Source organism: Mastigoproctus giganteus, chromosome 1 (assembly GCF_048544385.1).
Source record: "Mastigoproctus giganteus isolate SK-2022 chromosome 1, ASM4854438v1, whole genome shotgun sequence".
NCBI lineage: Eukaryota > Metazoa > Arthropoda > Arachnida > Uropygi > Thelyphonidae > Mastigoproctus > Mastigoproctus giganteus.
Window position 1 is genome coordinate 80,009,610 of NC_143575.1, and position 21,253 is coordinate 80,030,862.

Sequence of the window (21,253 nt, forward strand, 5' to 3'; positions counted from 1 at the left end):
CTTTTCCGCCTTCCGAATGGCATCGCATAATTATCGTAGAATTGTTGTTTCGTCTTGCTGGTTCATTGTTACACTATGCCACTATGTTTCGCAATGAAGGACAAATTCATAATGAACAATGCCATGTGAATAAAAAAAATATGATAATTATGATTTTTTTTTTAAAAAAAGCAAGATAATCTCAATCGTATGTTTTTAGTCCTCGAAAAAGACCCTCTCTTCCACTGAGAGGATGAGGCTCTTGTTCTAGATCATAGCCATAAACCCATGTTCGTCACCAGTAATGATGGAAGAAACACAGTGTGGGTCAGCATGTTGACAAAAATTGTGATATTCCACAACTCGCAGCTTTTTGACTCACCACTGAGAATGCGAGGGAGACACAAATCATAACTAAATCTTATGTTATAATTCATAGATATGTTCCATAAGAAATATGAATTTCACTAAGAACTTCATGGATAATTGAACTTTGATCAATCCTGATTGAATCATTGGTTTTCGAAGCCGAAGGATGGTCAGAACGAAAATAATTACCTTCGACTGGCGAGCAGGCCCTCTTTAAATTTTGCGAACTACTGAAACGTTTTCGAATGACACGGCATCTTTTCCAAATGTTGTTTTTAATATTTCATGGGTGTCTGTGCACCTTTCTCTAATAACCCGAAACAAAATTTGATGCAAATTCGATTCACGGTAAAATCAATCATTTGAAAATGCCAGGAAACACACAAAACACCTTTTATTCAACGCACGCTAATTCAGACTGATTACAAATAAAAGGGTAGTGCATGCGTTATTATATGTAGATCAGTCGCCAAACGTGTGATGACACTACAACGTGCTCGAAAAGAAATCAAAAACAAAGTAAATAATTATTCTGTTAAAATCAAAACGTTTCATGTTATATTAGAAGAAAAAATTTAGATTAATATGAAAAGTCCTGAAATTTTCAAATGTCAAAAGCACTACGCTGTCAAATAAATTCGAAAAATCTTCCACACATTTCTCGAATTTATTTGACATTTTTAACTCTGCTGCTCGCTGTTATTCTTACATAGCTAGTAAAACCCTCTAAAATCTAGTTCTGGAAATTTAGTTGAGTTGAGCATATACGTTTCAAAGATCGCTTTGGCTTCCATATTGTAACAGATTTTCGATAGAAGTCCACAACCGCTAACGTATCGTCTAAGAAACTGTCAGAATGCTACGATAATAATAAAATATTATTGTACATGTAGGGCATTGTCTAGCGCAATTTAGCCAAGTAGCCTTTCCCGTATTAAACCCAGACTCCATTAAGGCTATGCCTATTAGGGTATAGCCTTACTAGGTTTGCTACTTAATGCATCGATCTCATATTGTGGAGGCTCTGCTGTTTATTTGAAGTATATACACTTCAAATAAATAGCCACGTATTTCTCTCGGAGCAATATTTTTATTATTTGGAGTAGTGCATTATGAGGCAACTCGTGGTAAACTGGCTCCACAATATGAGATCGATGCATTTTAAATAGCAACCCCCAGTAAATTGCTACATACAAAATCTTCTTTTCCCATTAAACACATTGCTTGTTGGATTTAGGATAGAACATCTTTCCATAATCTTTTTCTTCTTTATATTCCTTTACTTCGTTTATATACAAAATATATGTATTAAATTGCTACACACGTATATTTAAAAGTAGCCTGCTAATTGCTACATACAAAACGAGACGTTTAGGATTATTTAATTTGTGCGCTTAATGTCCCATCAACTTGCTACTAACATATGTTACAGAAAACTGATTAAATTGGTACATATTGCTTAGTGATCACAGTAAGAAGTGGAGGTTTACCCTACTTGTTCAGTCTACATTCGTCTCCCAGATGGAACACTGGTGAGTAGGCCTTCTAAATTATTTCTACTCCACAATTCAGTCTGTTCTCCTTGATAGCATTAATGTCTTCTCATATTTTTACTTTTAAGAAGCTGCATGCGCAAGAATTATAAAACATGAAGTTTGTATTTTCTCTTCATTTGTCTTCCCGCCAGTGGTATTACGTAATTTTAAAAGCATCATGTTGTCGGCGAGAGCGGCGTCTTCTTGTTGTTGTTCCATGTAGTCGAGAGGCGTTTAAGTTTATACCTTAGCTCCATTTTTTTTTTTCTACATTTTTCCTAATGAACCGAAGTTGTAGTTCAACAGAAAGAACAATCCATTTCGGTTTCATCATGATGGATTTACACAATGAAAATTAAAAAAAAAAAAAACCGGAAAAGAATATTAAAACTAACCGTAAAGCAAGAAATTTACATTACAAAATGTAAACAAACAACACCTAGAAAGGATTCCACGTATTTCTTTTTGTTTTTTGACTTAAACTGACTTCCGTGGACCATAGACATGCTAGTTAATACATACCCCGGTTGACCAAGAATCATCAAGACTGTCAAAGTCACAAAGTAACTGATATGCCTTCCATTGACCAATTTAGTTAGAAACGAACCGAGTCTGTCTTATTTCAAAATCCCATTAAACTTAAATGAACTTCATTTGGAAATTAAACTTGACGAATTAAGTATAATTCGCATGAAATGCCAGTAATAGTAAGAAAATTGTTGTGTAGATTTTAATATGCAGGTAATTATTGTATATGCTATGTATATCAGTAGTACCTGATCCCTGAGGTGTGTCGTGGACAAATAGTGTTATTCTGGTAATCACAGCTAAGGCCGTTACTTGGAAGTGTGAAATGTTGGTGGAGCAGGTTTTACTTGAGTGTAGAATGTGTCGAATTTCTGTAAAATTCGATCATTCAGTGATAGCCAAATCCTCTACCTGCATCTTTATGCTGTTGGAACTGTTAGTAACCCTGAGCATTCCTTATTTCCAAGGGCTAAAAATACGACTTGATGTTGGTATCCCCACCCCACAAAACAGTGGCCGAACATCTTTTATTCTCATTTACGCCTATACATTATATATAATGACGCTAGGTGATAAACAGGGTAATCCCACCTAGGGTTTTCTAAAGGGAGAGGCTAACGCAGTATTCCGGGAAATCATTAAGTTTTAATCATCATACAGTAGTGGAAAAAAAAAAAAAAAAACATTATTTTGATAATAAGGGGCCGGGCTATAGGCCCTTTCGCTTCTACATGGCAACGGTCTGGTGGTAAATGCCTCGCCAATATTTTCTCTAATTTTAATGCCCTGCGCCAAATTCCGCGAACAAAGTGATAATCGGTTATATAAGAAATTAAAACATACTGAGCACAAAGAGTACTAATACAATAATATTTTGAAGGTGAATATAATCTGCAGTGTAGGTTATGCCAAAAAAGGTTCGAGAGGACGGTAGGGGAGAGAGACTGAAGTTGGTTTAGAAATAGCTAACCATACTCAAGGTCCCGAGTATGATTGCTATTGGGACTATTGCGATATTTCTTACTTATGAACGGAAAAAATAGCACCTGTTCTTGGAGAAAAATAAAACTAGCCACGCGTTGTTAGTTTTTAAGGGAAACCATTGCTCATTACACAGTGGCTTACCACCATTTTGCTTTAGAAGCTGATTGAACATGGCTAAAGCCACACTTGGCTTCCAGAACGAAATTCTAATCTCTCTCTCTCTCTCTCTCTCTCTCTCTCTCTCTCTCTCTCTCTCACTACCATACCTAATAGTATGTATGCAGGGAGCACTGCCTAGGCCACACTATGCTAAGAATTTGTGTATACTTTATATGTGTACGGCGTATAAAAAAAAAAAATTATCGCCTCGGATAATATCAGAGAAACTCCACGTTGTTATTAGACTCTAGAATGATATCCTTAGATTGAAGCTTTAATGAATGATCTTTATTATGCTAGAGAGATTGTATTTTATTATTTTTTACACATTGGCAGAGTTGTGTTTGGTAGAGGAGGCTGTGTACCCCTTTTCCCAGAGGCTAACGTTTTGTTTTTTTAATCCAGCAAAATAGGCAAACCGACCAGAAAATGAATACCTGCAAATTACAAATTGAATATACTGATGCCTCACAGCCTTAGTTCCATGTGAAACATATAAACAGATCCAGTGGGGATCTATTTCCTTGTCCTGGTATTTTCTCAGAAAAGCTCTAAGCTGCCGTCTTATCTAAACTGTAGTGTCCAAAAAAATGTGCCAATGCCCTTTGTAGTAACCACAAAACATATTACTATTGACATCTGTAAAATTATCCAACTTTATTTTCTGTTTATAGCAAAGCTCGCTACAGTTTCCGAGAAGTTTTTCATAAATCCAAACTCTATTTTGAAATGTAAGAAACTTTCCTCTTGTCCATATGATAATCGAGCCTGCTAGTTTCTTGCCAAAGCCATTGTCCGCGACTGTTTCATCCATACTTCCACCTGGTTTACATTGTAGTGCTTCTGCTCTATCTTTATCCAAAGATAAAACTGACTTATTAACATGTTACTTATCCTTTTAGTCTTGGACTGACAATCGTAATCTCCTCCTGCTGGGAAGGAAATGTAACTGGATTCAACAGATTGCTTTGTGAACAGAAGAAATCTGAAATCGCTAAAGCTATGAGTACCTAATATGGAAAATAACAACTCCATGTTTACAGTATTATTTATACCCAAATTCCAGTGATATTTAAAATTCTAGAGGTAAAATTTCAGCCTGCCGAAACGAACATAAACACTTTTGTTCATGTTCGTTCGTTGCTACTCCCGGACTGTATTTCGGTTGTTGTTTTGCTACCTTTCACTAATGATCACTGCAATTAAAGAACCACTGTCATCAAATTTATCACGATTTTACTTTAACGTACTGGAGAATGGATTCGTGTGCGATTCTGTCCACACTAAAAAAGTGTGTTCAGGCAGTCTAGATGCTCCTTAAGAAAATAATTGTTGCAAAACTGAATTATTAATTTTGATTAAATTTTGAATCCCCTGAATGGCTCTTGTCCTTGCTGTGATTAGTAGAATGGACCTTTCACTAAATACCAATTTATGCTCTTCAAGGGACTGTATCAGTTAGTGGTAGGCCTTTGTCCGACTGTCCTCTTGGTTAGCTTCCGCATTAAAGAAGTGGAGCTGAACCCTCGTGGTTTATGACTCGGTCTGAAATGTGTTTCAGCGACTGAAATAGTTCGCACACTCGAATACATGACCTGCAGATCTTTGTACTGTATGTCACTTCGAGCCATGGACCTAATGTCGTGGTCCATAAATTTTCGCAACCTCTTTCAGATGAATTTACTTGAAGGCAAGCAATATTATTTTATCATATATATCAATATTATTTATCATTGTTGAATAATTATTAAATATTACAATCCTTCCTGTACTACAGGAAGGATTATAATATTTAATGATCACAAATACTACTTGTGAGTTGTGCAAATACTTTTAATAAAGAGCCTGCGAAAGAATCTTGGACGAACCATCTCGAGGATTTGTAAAGATTCCTAATTTCAAGAAGTCAAGCATATTAATCACAGTAGATGAAAATAGAGATATCCATTAGGAGGAGGTGGAGAGGTTAACATAACAAATAAGCATGGAAGAAAAATTGGTTTGGGCGAAGTGTATGACTGCTTTGGTGAGAAAAAAATCCAATACCTCGGAATTACCCTGTTCATTACTGAGATTCATTGTAAACTAAACAGCTGCTACGGTGTTATTCCCTACTGACGTGACATTACTTATAGACAGTCGGCTGCTCGAAACACGAAACTCTGCCGTCATTCATCTTCGGGAAACACCTGTCAAGTAGTTCATACTTTGTTACTTCCAGCGGAATTTTTGGCCTCTGAAACGACTTGCGAAAAATCACTCAGGATAAAGTTTAAGAACATCAAGTGGCGAATAACGTGTTGGGATAAAAGATAGCATTCTCTGGTAAGGATTGAATGTTTTTGTTTAACGACATTTCTACATGTTAGCATTACGATGTGTTGGCATTTTTGTTGTATAAGAAAATCTTGTGATGCTCGAGACTTCGCTTGATTTTTCCTTCGCATTAGAAAATTGTCATAAAAGGGAAGGAGGAAAAGAAGAAACGCTGTATTCTTGAACGCTTGCTTGTCGGGGAAATACGATCAAGGTCACCTTGACGTTCGATCTCTGCTAATGCGCCTTTTCTTTTCTTTTCCTTTGGGTTTGGCTGGGGACGGCGACTTCCACTACATAAATCTCGCGCTCATAAACATATGTCCGCTCTTGTCATGTTTTCTCGCAGCCCTCAGCTACGGCTGCAATAGGAAATATCCGCCATTGGCGTAATCGTCTAACAGACATCAGAAATTAATCGTTATACATGCGGTTATGTACTGATTATTAAAAGGCTTTTATTATCTGTTGATTAGCCTCACTATCGTTGAAAAGAAAACGCCATATCAGTAATGAATACGAGGTGATCGTGTGCATTCATCCAATCCCATCTTTGTTATTTCTTCAAACTCTGCGTGTTCTTTTCATGGCCAAATGGCATTTTCGTTCTTAGGTTTTAGTAAACTTACTCGGTACGTGTTCCCCGTTTGAATCGATTTGACACAGATTGCTAGCACTATGAACTATTAATGAATATGGCATTCTTTAAGAAAAGTTTGGAGTGCCTTTTCATTCTTATAAAAACCTTCAGTAAAGTTTTCTTAATAAACTAAGACATTGCAACCAATTTAACTAATATGCTTTTCTTTGTCTGTGTGTTATTTTAATTTTTTCAACATAAACATCAAATTTCGTTTCTCTTTCCCTCAGCTGCTGTTGCATCTCTCACACGGAACAAATTTCCCATCATTACTAGCAATATTTCACTTTATTAATTTGGAAAGCTTTCTTAAATATAGCTTTTGTTGTATTAATTAGGCCTTTGGGCTCCAAGCGTCTATCAAACAAAAGAGTTCAGGGAGTTTGAAATCCCCCCCCTCCCTTCCCCGAAATTGAGATGCTCTGAGACGTTTTAAATCTAGCATGAAGAGTCGCTTCATTAATAAATCGATAATGGCGTAAATGTTGACATCAACGTTAGTACGTTGATGTCGAACATATCCGTTCTAGCTCGCAGATTATAAGTACAATACTTCATTTCCGAAATCTGTTCTTGAATACAACCTGTTTCTCGTTATTAGTTATTACTGGCAATATTGTTCACTTTAATTAGGGGAACTTGTCTAATTAAAGATGTTGCATAATTAAGCAAGAAAGTAATCTCGTGTAAAAGTTAGTGTGTTGTTCTGATGAAACTTATCTAGGTTTTGAAGCAACAAAATTCGCTTTAGAATACAGGCAACCCCCGTATAACACGGTACTTCTAATGTAACAGGATTGATTAATTGCGACAATCCTAGCACAACACGGTACTTATATAACACGGTTAGAGAATTTCGGTAAACCTTGCATAACAGGGTATTTTTGAGCTTTTGTACAGGGAATACCCTGCTATTATGTTGGATGTAATTTTTCAACATTTTCCACTCGTTTTGAATCTCCACTGTTGACTCTCTAGTCACAAAAAAAAAAAAAAAAAAAAAAAAAAATATGGAAAAATCCCTGTGTATTTTATTTTGTTGGGAAATCTCCGTGTTACGTTCTGTGCTATTGAACTTGTGGGAAAATCTAGATTTCAAAGTTTTATTACTATTGGATAGCACACCAGGCCATCCAAACGTTGAAGTTATGTTCCTACTACCACAGTTGTACTAGGTTAATACAACTTATTTCGTTCAGCCATTAGATCAAGGCATTATATCCACCTTTAAAACTCATTACATGGAGTTTGGAAAAAATTGATTCCAAATCTATTGAAGTAATGGAGGCATGGAAACATTTCTCAATTGTGGACTATATCAGAATCATAGTTTTATCGCTGAAAGAAGTAAAACCTTCAACGTTAAATGCGTCTGGTAAAATGTATGGCCAGAGTCAGTTCATTCAGGAAATATGGTCGAGCCGGCAGAAAACGGAATCTATGCAATAGTAGAACTTGCTACGTCGGTAGGAGGGGAAGGTTTTGATGATATGACTGCTGAACCCCTCGTGGGTAGCACAGTTGATATAATTGTCCTTCTCCCCACACCGAGTGGAAAGACCTGAGTTCGAATCCCGTCAGTGACGGGAGGAATTTTTATTGGTCTTTTTCACAACGTGGATGAGTTAGTCGGGCTCAGGCGAGGGTAGCATGTTTTTTTCTCCCGGAAACTCGCGTCCAACAAAACAGAAAATCGACCTCAGGACACACGCAATTTATAGACAATATACACAGAGTAACATGGCCTTAGTCGCCTATGCTCCTAAAAAAATAAAAAAAAAGATATGATTACTGAAGACGTTCAAAAATTAATGGTAGAAAAAGAGGCTGGCTGGCGAAGCAGATTTGGTGGAAATGGCATCATAGATAAACCAAATCAATTCAAAGGATGATAGCGCAGATGAAAATTCTAAACTTCCAAATGTTACTAAAAAGCATACGGGAAGGCATAAAGTTACCGAGAAAATTAGAATCTTATTTTTTAAATGCAGATTCTTGAATGAAAGGAGCCCAAAGTTCAAAAGGGAGCTTCAAAACATCGTATGGAACTAAGCATTTCCATACGATGAAATTCACAAAGATTTATCAAGCAAAAGTAAAAACAAAACCAGATTACTGATTTTTTAAAGAGAGCAAAAGATACACAAAATCTAGAATGGTGTATTTTTGTAAGTTTTTTTAACATTGTTAGCTTTTGGAACGTAAACCCTCCCCGCCTTTTTTGTACTTTTTCTTAGTCCCGTATAACACGGTTTCGCACAACACGTCATTTTACAGGAACCTAACTAGTGTGTTATACTAGGGTTACCTGTATTGCGCGCGGATTCACGCAATATTCTAAATTCGTGCACTAATTCTGGGTCCAAAATGCATTAGTTATGCAAAAGTTCGCCATTTCCAAAAATAAGTTAACTACAAGTGGGGTGAAGTGTTGTGCCTTAAAGTAAAAAAGTGACATTTCTATTTTACATCGATAATTAATTAATACTACCGTTTTAGTCCTAGTTACTTAGTCTCACCTTCTTGAATGAGGCTTTTTTTTTTTTGTTTGTTTGTGAGGTGGGAGAGTTTTACGGCTTCCTTGACCGGAGGAATTGAGGTATCAGTGGATATTTTCGAAGTTATCGACTTTTTTATGTATGAAGACTTGTTTCAAACCGGTGGAGTCTGACAGCTGTCAGTGTCTCCGTTCACACCTGAATTCCTCTGTTCCTGGAAAGTTTAAACTCCACGATACTTGCGATATTTCATGTTCGCAATGCATTGCAGGTGACTATAAACTTCCTAAGAAATTCCAGCGTTTTCTTTTCTTAGTTTTATATCGTTGTACTAAATATGGTCTTTTTAAAGAGAAAAATCATCCGAGATGGTATTTTTCTCTTTAAAAGCGCGGTGGAAGTACAAGAATGACACAACAACGCAATGATAACTTAAGCAGATAAACGTCTTAACACACTTTATAATTTCATAACTTTGGTAGCTTATTTCATTTATAATGTTAACATCTACTCTAGAAAGCAGCTTCTTGTTGTTTAGTATTTAAGTGAAGCTGGACCCTCTTCTTAGTAGAAAGTTATATATAATTTTCCGAATACCCAAGGAATAAACGATTTATATCAATATTTAATGTATGCATAGCAGTAAAATGTTCAAAAAAGTGCTATACTTAAGGAATAACAAAAACAGTGAGATGTTTTTTTTCGTTTAAGAGTGGATGTGTAGATTACGGAGTGATTACAGTAATTACTAATCACTCGAATTCTGGTTCTAAATTTTAACCTACTGGAACAAGAGTAAAGGTGACTGACCCGTTTTCTAACGATTGCCACCTTGTTGCAGCATTACATGGCCGCTTCTTCCCCGGATGAACCAGCAGAAATCTTAATTGAGTTTAGATCGCACACCGAAAGACGTTTCCTTACCTGTTCGCCAATCAGAGTAACCCCAGCCGCTTTCGATCTCGCCACCATCAGCTACCACACCTGTTGTCAGGTGCCGTCTAGGCTCAATCTCCGAGCGACAACAGGCAGTTCGTCACTGCTCACCATGGCAACAGATGCCGAACGAACAGTTTTGATTTTTGTTTTGTTTCTCTTCGCCTGTAGTTCCCCCGATTTCTTGCAGCCCACAGACTCACGTCCTCTAAAAATACTTCGCGGCAGCACACTGCAGCAGTTTCACTTCATTCCGGAGCTCGTCTCGAACTTTGACCTTCAAGCAGTAGCCAGAGAGATCCGCCGGGAGGAGTGATCCAGACTTACTGTTAGCTATGGCATGGTATCCTCACCTGGCTACGGCCAACCACACACTGGCAGGAAAGAACGCAAAGATCCGCGCGTTCCGAGTATGTCGATAGAGCGAAGATGGTGCGCCCGCGCATTGTGCTCAGAATGAATCGCTTTTACAAACAACCGTTCGCTGAGAATTACAAAACTCGAGAAGTTGCGGATCTCCGATATTCCTCCTCTTTATTTTTTCAAACTGCACTTGGGAATAGAGCCAGCCGAACGCACGTTTGTCTCGATGGGGTTGATTAAAAAGTTTGTATGTTTAAGTGAAAGACTATTCGTAGCAGATTTTTTTTTTTTTTTCTTTCTTATACTGAAATTACTTAGTCTGGCGGTGCTTTATGGTTCGCATTACAGTTGAAAGCAGGGCGGGAGATCTTTTCATCCTCCAACCAGGCATTTACAGTAAACATCGCTTCCTTGGTTGCTTTGAAGCTTCTATTCGAAAGGCATTTCTTCAGTCTGGGGAACACACTGGGGGGAGAGAGAAATTTGGTAAAAAAGATGAATATTCAATATTCAATATATGTTGAATTTCGTGTTTTTGATGAGGCAACAGAAGGCTCATGGAAGGTACTCTTTAGAACATAAATAAATAAAACTTCTATTTATGCTCTGGGACGACAACATGGTGGTCAGAGAAATTCACAAGTTAAAGAGAATACAAAAAACAGCACTGTATTTAGTAATCACACGAGCTCGTACCACGGTCACTCAAAACATTGCAGCTCTTGTGGTGTACTGACTGAAGCAGTTTTTTAATTATATATAATAGATACCTTAATGTCTATTACACGATGACACGATCTCCTGGGAGGGAGGGGGGGGGAGAGGATTCATCTTTCACAGATATTTTATGTCAACGCGTACGTACTCATTTTTCTACTTTGACGTACTTCACACAAATGCATATAAAAAGACAACTTTAGTCAGATGACTATGATTTCGTCACCTTACTTTTCAATATATTACTCTTTGGAGAGTTATTCATATTTTAGAAGCGAGACCTTCAGGATCAGAATTCGAACTTTTTTATCACAATTCCTTCGGGCTTTCTGCTGACTTTTTGGTCTTTATCATAAGAATAAAAATGTCTTCGTGTTAAACTATATTAAATACGTTGAAAAATATAGTTTTATTACTCGCGTTTTTGAGAACGTAATGGAAAACATTTGCACCATAATTAACCCACTTTATTCGAGAAGAGTGAGTGCTATGCGCTAGTCGTGAGCATAAGCGAATGAAATTACATTGAGAAATGTAATTACATTGAGGATAGAAATTAATGCTTTAGACTTATATCCTTCGTTTTGGTCTGCATATCCGCAAAAACAGTCGATAGTCTTGCAGGTAATGACATTTACTTGTTTTCATATTCAATACATTTGCCATCGTAGGTTTGTACCCACTCACGCTGCAACCACAAACTTCGAATTTTAATTTCACTTAGGACGAGCTGAGTACCCAGAAGAGGATATATATAGTATCCTTGGCTAGAAAGATTACTTCCTTCTAGCAAAACTCTGAATGCTGCTTGAAAGTCAGAGTTGGATGGAATCTGCGAAATTGAAGTGCATTGTTAGAAAGTTACCTTAAAGCTTTAATGGAATAGAAGCGTTGACCAACTTCCAGATTTTAACTTGCATGAAATCAGTGGGGGGAGCATTTTAGAAGTACACTTTGTCATTTGCATAACTGGGATAATAAATCCAGTATTTATTTTCTGCTAATTTATACAAGGGCAAAGGACATGCAAGTTAATACATATTTTGTCAATAGGATTTCTTATTAACCCAATTATAGTGGTTAGAGTATTTGTTAAAAGGCTTGGCATGCTCTTCAGGGCATTCCGTGACAGTCACTCGTCGGCTGTTTGGAAAAGGTCTGGTTCGCGTTATTTCTCAGACCGGACGAATTCTTGAGAAAGGCTTTTTCACTAGGGTCTGAAGTGAAGGCATTAAGTTTTTCCTCCCACATACGTACAAGGCCAAGACACGCAATTCAAATACATTATATTGACGTCTCATGACCTAAGCTACCTCAGAGCTTACCTCAAATAATCCAACCTTGCTTCTTTCTAAATAGAGATTGTTTACCACTTAGTGTACTACGACATGCGATGGTTGCCAAAATTATCTTGTTCAAACATTCTTTTTGTTAAGTAATAAACTAAGTTTTTTTTTGCCATATATACTTTGTTTGTTCTTGGACTTCTCTGTCTGTCAGCATAATTCAGAAACTATCGCTTCGCTTTTTAAATTGGTGTTCTGGCTCCTGCTTGAAATGTTTGTTGCCCGCGTTATTCTATCTTTAGCACTTTACCAGTAATTACCCATATACAAAGTGCGTCATTTACATTACACTTCATTTCATTTACGTCATTTTATATTACGCGTCAGAATCCTAATTTAATTATATTTTACGTAAAGCACTTCAAGTTTTGAGCCACAGAAATAGTATTAACCTTCTCGTTATTATCATGCCCGTGAAATCACCCTTCCCATGTCATTGTCTCTGTCTCGTATATCTGTATCCTCAATATAAAAAGTGCGTTTTATTGATATTTAAAGCTTTACTTTTGCTTTTTTGTCACGATTTTTTTTTTTTCTGAAACACAGTGGTTAGGGAATGTACACATATGATCCTCTAAATCATACTGCTCCTCTTCCGATCGGTGTAGATTAGACATCTATACTGCAGACAAGAGTTGCGGGAGGATGACAGTCGTCCGTTACTTATGTCAAGATGGTTCTTCAGAGACCAGCAAGACTCCGTGGAGTGGAACTTCATTGATCGTGGAAAGTGACCGAGACGTCACTTTGAGAGTTCAGTTAACTGTAACGGAAAATAAACTGGTGGACTGTACTGTTATTCTCTGGGATAAGGTCTATTACTCGAAAAGCGATTAATTAAAAATAAAAAAGCGACTTAGAAGGGATGACTGTTGAAAGAGAGCCAGCGAATGTAATAATATTAATGTTTGTGTTGAGATGACTCTCAAAAGTACTTTCATCTTTCAGTTTGTGGTTTCAAGAAAATAATACAAGGATTGCAGTAGAAAATAAAACTATGTAGACAAAGAAAGCAAGGGAATGGAACACTCCTTGAAGTGATTCCATGTATTAATGCATTGGTAAGGAAGGTGAGAATTAATGTACGAGTACTCCAGTGGGAAATCAGTGCAAAAACTCTATATCGACCAATCATTCCAGGAAAAATACTCTCCGGGATGAGGTAAAGGCCAAGAAAAAAAATTAGGTTTGGTGTTATTGAGAAGCACAGATAACAACTGGTGGGATGGAAATAATATTGCCTGTTCCTTTCGGTATATTAAGTGGTTCCTAAGATTATTTCTCCTAGTTTATAATTTTAGACAGCAAAAAATAAGCATTTTATAGATGTGCATGTAATTTCAAATAGTAAATATCAACACAGTTACAAAATTACAAATTTCTATTTAAAATGTCAACGTCCAGGACGACGAATTTCGTTTTATTATGAATAATTGATCTGGATACTGGAACATAGGATTTAATCTCTTATTTCTCAGTGGACGGAAAAGTTCGGCCGTAAACACATTTGTACAGATATAATACACTGGCACAATATGGACAGTTAATATTTTTATTATATGGCGAAGTGAATAAAAACGCGCATGATTTTTATTTTTCACGATGTGTGACCGGTATTCTGCTTTTAGCAGAACAGACTTATTTGTCCCGAAGTTTTTTTTTTCTCCATGGCCTTTTTCATTCTGAATTTTCTAATGATGCCTCACTACACCAGTTTTGGTAATAGTTATTTTAAAATATATAAATTACCTATTGTGACATACAAACATTTTATAACGCAGCCAAAGCTGAGTTCAAAAGCTTGCTTTGGAACCCAGCTATGGCTGCGTTATAAAATGTTTGTATGTCACAATAGCTTGCTTTGGAACGCGATCTTTGGTCATTTTGTTTGCATACACTGCAGACTGCAAAGTACATGCGAATATCTTATTTTATCGACATACGAGAAGCAAAGTTTTTAAAGCTAGGAAACTATAATACAAGATCTCGTATATCCAACGAAATTACACTTTTTTAGCTGTTTGTTATATTTTTACACGTTACCTATGCAATGACACACTAAAATGAAATTCGACTCGAGATCTTGATGATTCGACCAAGTAAATTGCGATGACGTCATCTGATTCTCTTAAAGAATTAACCTCAGCGCTATGCTAGAAAGTGGGTGTTGCGAAGAAGAAACTGAAAACAATATTGAAAGATTCACTCGCAGAAAGAATAGCGAACTAAAATGTTAGTGAATTTTTCTCTCTTTTCACTCCTGGTTTATATCCTTTATATATAATAGCGGAGGGAAAGTAATAGGCTCCAGTATATTCCGATGCACCAGTCAAGCGTCTTCACACACGCAGTACATGGAACCATTTGAGCCTTCGGGTGTTAGCATGAAGGGATAACTGTGAATTAGATGCTGTTATGGATATGCTTCGGAACGGAGCCTTCGTCATTGTCTGAGTCAAAAAGCCTATAGACATCGCTTTCCAACCATCGCTAATAGGAGCATTGGACAACTGTAGCTTTTGCAAAACAACGATACCTGGCACGTCACATTCACTCGAGGTTCATCGCTCACTGATTTGCTGGTTACACAGCGGCAATGATCTGCTTTTCTCTGACAAGGCCCATCTGCTTCGTATTGATTTGTACCTGATATAATAGTGTAGAACAATTGCTCCGCGTGGTGGCTGGAGTGTTTTTCTGCAAACAGCTGTTTCCTTTCGGAGCAAAACTAGTAAGTTAATTGTTTTGTCTCCTTTACATAACGCTGGGTGCAAAGTCCAATAAGGTGTCAGCAAAGGCACGAAGGGGCTTCTCCTGTGTTAAGAGCCGAAGTTCGCTATTTCTTGAAACTACAAGAAGAATGAGTTGAATGGCGGAAAATGAGATCACGCATAAATCGCAAGCTCTTTGCAGGTTAGTGAAGGTGTATTGCGTGAGTGCCCTCGTGCTCTGCACAGCGCACAATTCAAGTGGTTTTCACAGTAACCCAGCGAATAACTGAATTCAGTATTACATAATAATAAAAAAATTGTTTGCGGCACGCGTGCCAGAAACAGCTTTCTTTTATGTTTCTTTCCTCTGAGATAAAAAACATTGTTTCAAAAGTGAGAAATAGCAAAGCTGCTGATAGAAAATTTGGGAGATGGAAACCCCATTTTTCAGTAGTGCTCAGTAAACGGGCAACAACGTTTCTCTCTCTCTCTCTCTCTCTCTCTCTCTCTCTCTCTCGTCAGCTACATCACATAGCTCTACAAGCTGTAACCCAATTCTCCTCCCTTTGTCCTGCACCAATTTTCTCGGATAGGTGCCACGTACGTGACATCTTAGTAATGGGATTTCTTCTGCATGTAGCTCCTACATGCCTTCAAGGCTGACGACCCGTCTCTCGGCAACGTCACATGTTCCTGACATGCCGGATCGGAAGACTTCTGGAAGAAGCGTTAAAGGAAAACAGGTAATGTTGTCACTTAGCCGCTGCCACATAACGATGCGTTAAGTCACCCTCGTATTAACTATTTCTTGCAGCCACTGCATGACGGCTGTCTTGTGTTTGACTTTCACATATGGTCAAAGAAACCAGATGCAAGTCTTTTTTAAACACAAACTAAACATTTTACAAACATAAACGTGCGCTGGTGGATCGCGGATCGTTATTCACATACTTGCCTATGCAGGAAATTTAAAGTTACAACTGTTTTACACGAGGGGAAAAAAGGCGCTTTACAAGTAAATTTATTAATATCTACACGGGAAACGTCTGTTCGGTATGCATCCGATATATAGAGAAAAACTTAGCACTTTCCACTTTTTGAATGGTAATCTGTTTAAAAAAAAAAAAAATGCCAGTTGCTGTGGACCTCCATGGTTAAGTCGATATTTAATATTTACTTAAGACTGATTCGAATCCAGTCGATGACTGAAGAAAATCAGTTTTTTGCCGATCGTTTTTAAATCCGGTACTTAGGCCTGACGTAGCCGAGTGGTCAAGAAGCGTGAGTGCAGTAGCACGCGCTCTTTGAGTGGACCGGGGTTCAAGCCCGTGACTGCTAAATACGATTAACATTTGTATTAATGACTTTTTTTGTGAGCTCCACTGACCTGGTGGTCGTGTCAGAGTGTAAACAAGAACTTTTTTTTTTTTTTTTAATCGGCCCTAAGTGTTCTCCAATTAAAGACCGACCCTGTACAGTAGTAGGTATAACACAAGGCATCGCGTTATCTTTGCACTAATCGAAACATGTCAACGTGTCCGCTAGTGGCAAATTAAAGGGAGCATAAGTTCTTAGCACTTTCACAAGCAGGTAACTTAATCCATGTATTGATATAATTGAACAAACTTTGAGTTCATTACCATAATGTGTTCTTTGAAATTCATTACCTGTAAATTAATAATTAAATTTTTGCTTGTTGTCTCAGTTGACAACCTGTCTCAGAAGTGTCCAGTCGCGTCTACAGTTTGCTGTAAAGGCGACTGGATACTTGTATAGCAACTTTTCTTAAACGAAATACCAAGGCGAACCGAAACGTTTTGGGAAGGATCTCCATCTCTGGGTAACAATCGACAAACCACTTAATTTGCAAATACACTGTGAATTTTAATCATTACTATAATATTTTGTAGAAACATAATATTCTGAGTTTAAGAAACTCAGAAAAAAACTAAGAAACACTGTACTGCATAAATTTTGGGCACAACAGTAATCGAGTTTATTGAAATAAATTAAGGCTGCGCACAAATGATTCCATGAACACCACAATTTTAATGGAAGTTTTGACGATTTCGTCCACAAAAATTATTTTTTTCTCTTTGTGAATTGATTAATAGTTGCGGGCTGGTTCAAATGATTGTGCCATTTCTCTCAGTTACCGGAAATGTAGCCCCCATGTGCGTTTGTTCAGCCAGTTCCTTTGCTTATATCGAAATTTGCGAGTAATAGTGTATTTCTGCCCTTAAACATTGTTTTTGTAACATTAAAAACATGACGAACTCTACTAGTGTGACTCGTCCTAAATCAAAATCTGGTTATTGGCTGTGCTTATATGGAATTTGTGACTGCACCAAAAAAAAAATAAATTTTCTCACGAAATAAATTATTTTTGAATATTTCCGCGCTGTGGGGTCAATTTATATTTTGTGCTCTCAAACACTGAAGATCATTGAACCTGTTAATGGAAGAGTCAGATTAAAGCTGTTAATTGAATTAATAGTTTAATCATAGTGATTTTCGGGAATGTGCAGTATATTAAAGTTAGTTGTTTCAAGGAATATATGTATGGGGGAGGGGCAATGAATCAAAATAGAGTAGTTAGTTCAGAATTAAACTGTTATTATTTGCTGCAGTAATTTAACGATTTTGAGGAACTGTAACTGCTAATTCAGACGAACATTTCCCATTAGTTAATACTTAAAAGATAATAAGTTGAATGAACGATTCTTAACTATAATCAATTATTTTGGCTGCTTTTTGATTATTATTTAAAATACTACAACTAAATCGGAATCTTAAAAGTACTCAGTTCGTCTCTCTCTCTCATATATATATATATATAGAATCTCCCTTGGGTGATGCTACCTCCTCATCTAACATTCTCGATGCTATGCGATATGATCAACACATCCATGTGTATCTCACAAGGCATAACACATTTGCGCTTCGAGTTTTTTTTGATAGCTTCCCTGATCTTGTTTCGAAGCTATATTGCTTTTAACCCATTGATCACGTGCTGTTTATTCAACCATTTCCTTGTTCAGACGTGATTACTTCATTCGTGTCGAAGCATGTGCTGCGGGTATGCAAGGATGGCTGGCATACTAAAAACAAACTGATGACCTGAGTAGGCGGGGATCCGCGAACGTGGAATGAATGACACGCGTTAAGTGAATATAAACTTTCTCGCTCTTTCTCTCAATTCCTACTGGAAGCGTGTTTTTGACGATTGAAGAATTTCAGTATTTTGCTTTTAATAATCAGTAAGGCAAAGAAAAAAATATAATAAACAATTTGCAGATGTTGTTTGAACAACCTGATGTGTAAGTAATGTAAATATATTAAAAGAAGGAGTAAAACACTTTTAACGTACGCGATATCTAAATATCTGTTTATATCCAACCAAAAATTAAAAGACATTTAGATCTCACGTAAATTAATAGTGATTTATTCCTTCTTTTAATATTTTACTTAACCGTATTGACAATAATACTAAGTGGCCACTTTATTAGGTACACCTAACCTTTTCATGAAATGGAGTTCTTCTATAGCAATAGCATCGCATTTTCATACCATGCGATATAAAAACAGGTGAAAAGATATGTGGGGATGTGTATGTGCGAGGATGGGTAAGCGAAAGATTTAAATAAACGTAGCATGGTGGTTGCGCCATTCGCATCGGTATGAGTATTTTGGAAACTGCAACCCTGCTGGGTTTTTCACGTATGACATTCGTCTTGAATGTATCGAGATTGTTCCAATAACCGAAGAACATTCAAAACGCCCAAGTTGTACCTTGTCACGGATGGGGTATCGCAGCTGACGACTGAACTGGGTTCCTCTCCTGTCAGCAAAAAACAAGAAGGTACTGTTACAGTTGGATTAGAAATTCCAATACATACTTGGACAGTGGAGGATTTAAAAAATGTTGCCTGCTCTGACGAATCCCGTTTCCTGCTGTTTCGCGCTGACAGGAGGACCTGAATATGCCGAAAATGATATGCGTCCATGAACTATCCTGCCAAATGCCAGCAGTGTAGGCTTGTGGCAGTGTGGAAGTGTTTCCGTGTTGAACATTGGGTCCTTTGATACCAGTGGAGCAGCTGAATACCACAGGTTATTTGGAAATTGTTTTCAGTGGATATGATGAGCATCTGCGAGATGAGGTGAAACGAGCTTTTGGAGTAGAGATCCTTAACCATCCAATTTGCAAAGACAATGGGAAATATGAGTCAGTTCCACCAGCACGCTTTCGACATCTCGTTAAGTGCGTAGCTGAATTCAGGCTGTTCTGGGGGTTAAAGGGGACCTACTCTGTTAGATAGGTATACCTAATAAAGTGGCCACTCGGTGTAAATTAACAGGTTAACTTTCATCCTTTTTCAATTGTTTTGTTTTATTAATAATATGATACTTACATAAACAGCGCATTTCTCTCACGTACGTTGTCGTAATTTATTCTTTGCACAAGATTTTTAGTTAGTTATTCTGTCCTTAACCATTTTTAATGTCTTCCATGACAGTAGTGGTTTCGCCACTTATCCACCCGTTTGGAAAGGTCTGAATTCGAATCCCGTCGTAGACCAAAGAGTTTCTAAAGGTTACTTCAGTCAGAACTGGCGGAGTGAGTTATTTTGAGTTCATCGGCGCACCAACACACACTTGTACAGACATAATACACACAGTGCAATATGAACTAAGTCGCTGACACCTAAATTCCTACAGCAACAACCGTTTTAATATTTGCATCTAAATTACATAGACAGATAACGTGCAGTAGCTCTTTGCAAGTTATCTTAAATATTTTTACGTAATCGTATTCCATTTTAATGTTCAGCTAATACTATAGTATTGAGGTTTTCAATAGGCGGCCCAAGGTCATTCTTTGACTTTACCAACTTCGTACTCACACGTGGAGAGAGAACATATTAAGTGACCTTGAGTTGTTTTTCTCCTTGCTATAGCGAAGACGCAAGGTTAGTCTACTAGAAAGTATTTCTTACTCAAAGTCGGTGGATGCTCTTAAAATATATTAGTGTTTTCAGAGCTAAATAGGCGCATCCACAAACATCAATATTCTTCTTCTTCGGGAAAAGGCTCTCGAAATTGTATTGTAGTGGATGATTGAATGCTCTTGCATATTTTTGGGAACGCCCTATCTAAAAGAGCCATTTTGGAAGTGAAAATGACAAACCCCTGTGTTCATTTCTTACTCAGATATTGGAAACTAAATTAAAATGTTAGAAAATCGTGAAAAGTCTCCAATATTTCTCTCTGATAGCTGACAACAATGTAATTCATTCACTTAAGATCTGATTATTGCTGTTGGTACAATTTAGACTTTATAAATATAAGTAATATTTTACTTAACCGTATTGACCATAATACTAAACGATACAAATAAAACAAACAAACAAAAAAAAATCTTGGGGTAGTTAGTACTCCACCTTCACAATACAACTTTAGAAGAATTCATGGTGGAGATGAATCTTTATTATTGATGAAAGTTGACTGTTTATCGAAACTGATTTTTTTTTAACTCTTTTTCTATAGTCGAGGGAGGGCGAATTGAAGATATTTTCATCCATCCGATCTCCATAGCAATCTGTAGCAATTACCAAGTTTTTGACTCCTTCTTGGACTCTATATATATTTATAATAATGATATCGGTGAATGAAAAGAGTTTCTGCAACTCTCACACCAGTCGATTTCAAAGTGATGGACTCGGTCAGGACGTTGGTTATCGGTAAGTCGAACTTCCTGCAGTGCATCCTTCCGTTTGGCATCCAGCGACTACTGATGATCGAGTTTCTCCAACGATCTCGCATTTGTCGTTTTTCTGTTTCTTGCTTCCGGTTTACGTGTGCGGCATTCCGTGAAAGATTCGTCACCGGGTGGTGCTGCCACCTCTAAATCGGTTGTGGCAAAGCGCCAGGTGGAAACATGCACGTGGTTTCCGCGAATACGCAACGTCAGCAGAGCGAAGTTAACATGTTGAGGCACGGTTCGTCAGATCATCCCCACCTCGTTCGAAAGGGAAGGTTTCCGTAATTGCCACACGCTCGTAATTACTCTGAAGTATTCGAAGCGTAGATTTGGAATTCATTCGTTTTTCTTTTTTTTTTTTTCTTATAAATAGTAGGCGATGAAAAAATTCATAGTAGTGCTGTTATA

At 37.3% G+C, this 21,253-nt stretch overlaps 1 protein-coding gene across 1 annotated transcript in view; it reads right to left on the reverse strand.

Annotated features, from left to right (window-relative positions):
• LOC150090920 (uncharacterized) overlaps positions 1 to 10,309 on the reverse strand; it is a 114,174-nt gene extending 103,865 nt beyond the window's left edge. Inside the window, exon 1 of the mRNA XM_090380672.1 lies at positions 9,933 to 10,309. The gene's annotated coding sequence lies outside the window, so the exon portion shown is untranslated. The remainder of the gene's footprint in view (positions 1 to 9,932) is intronic.
• Positions 10,310 to 21,253: the final 10,944 nt, after the last annotated feature.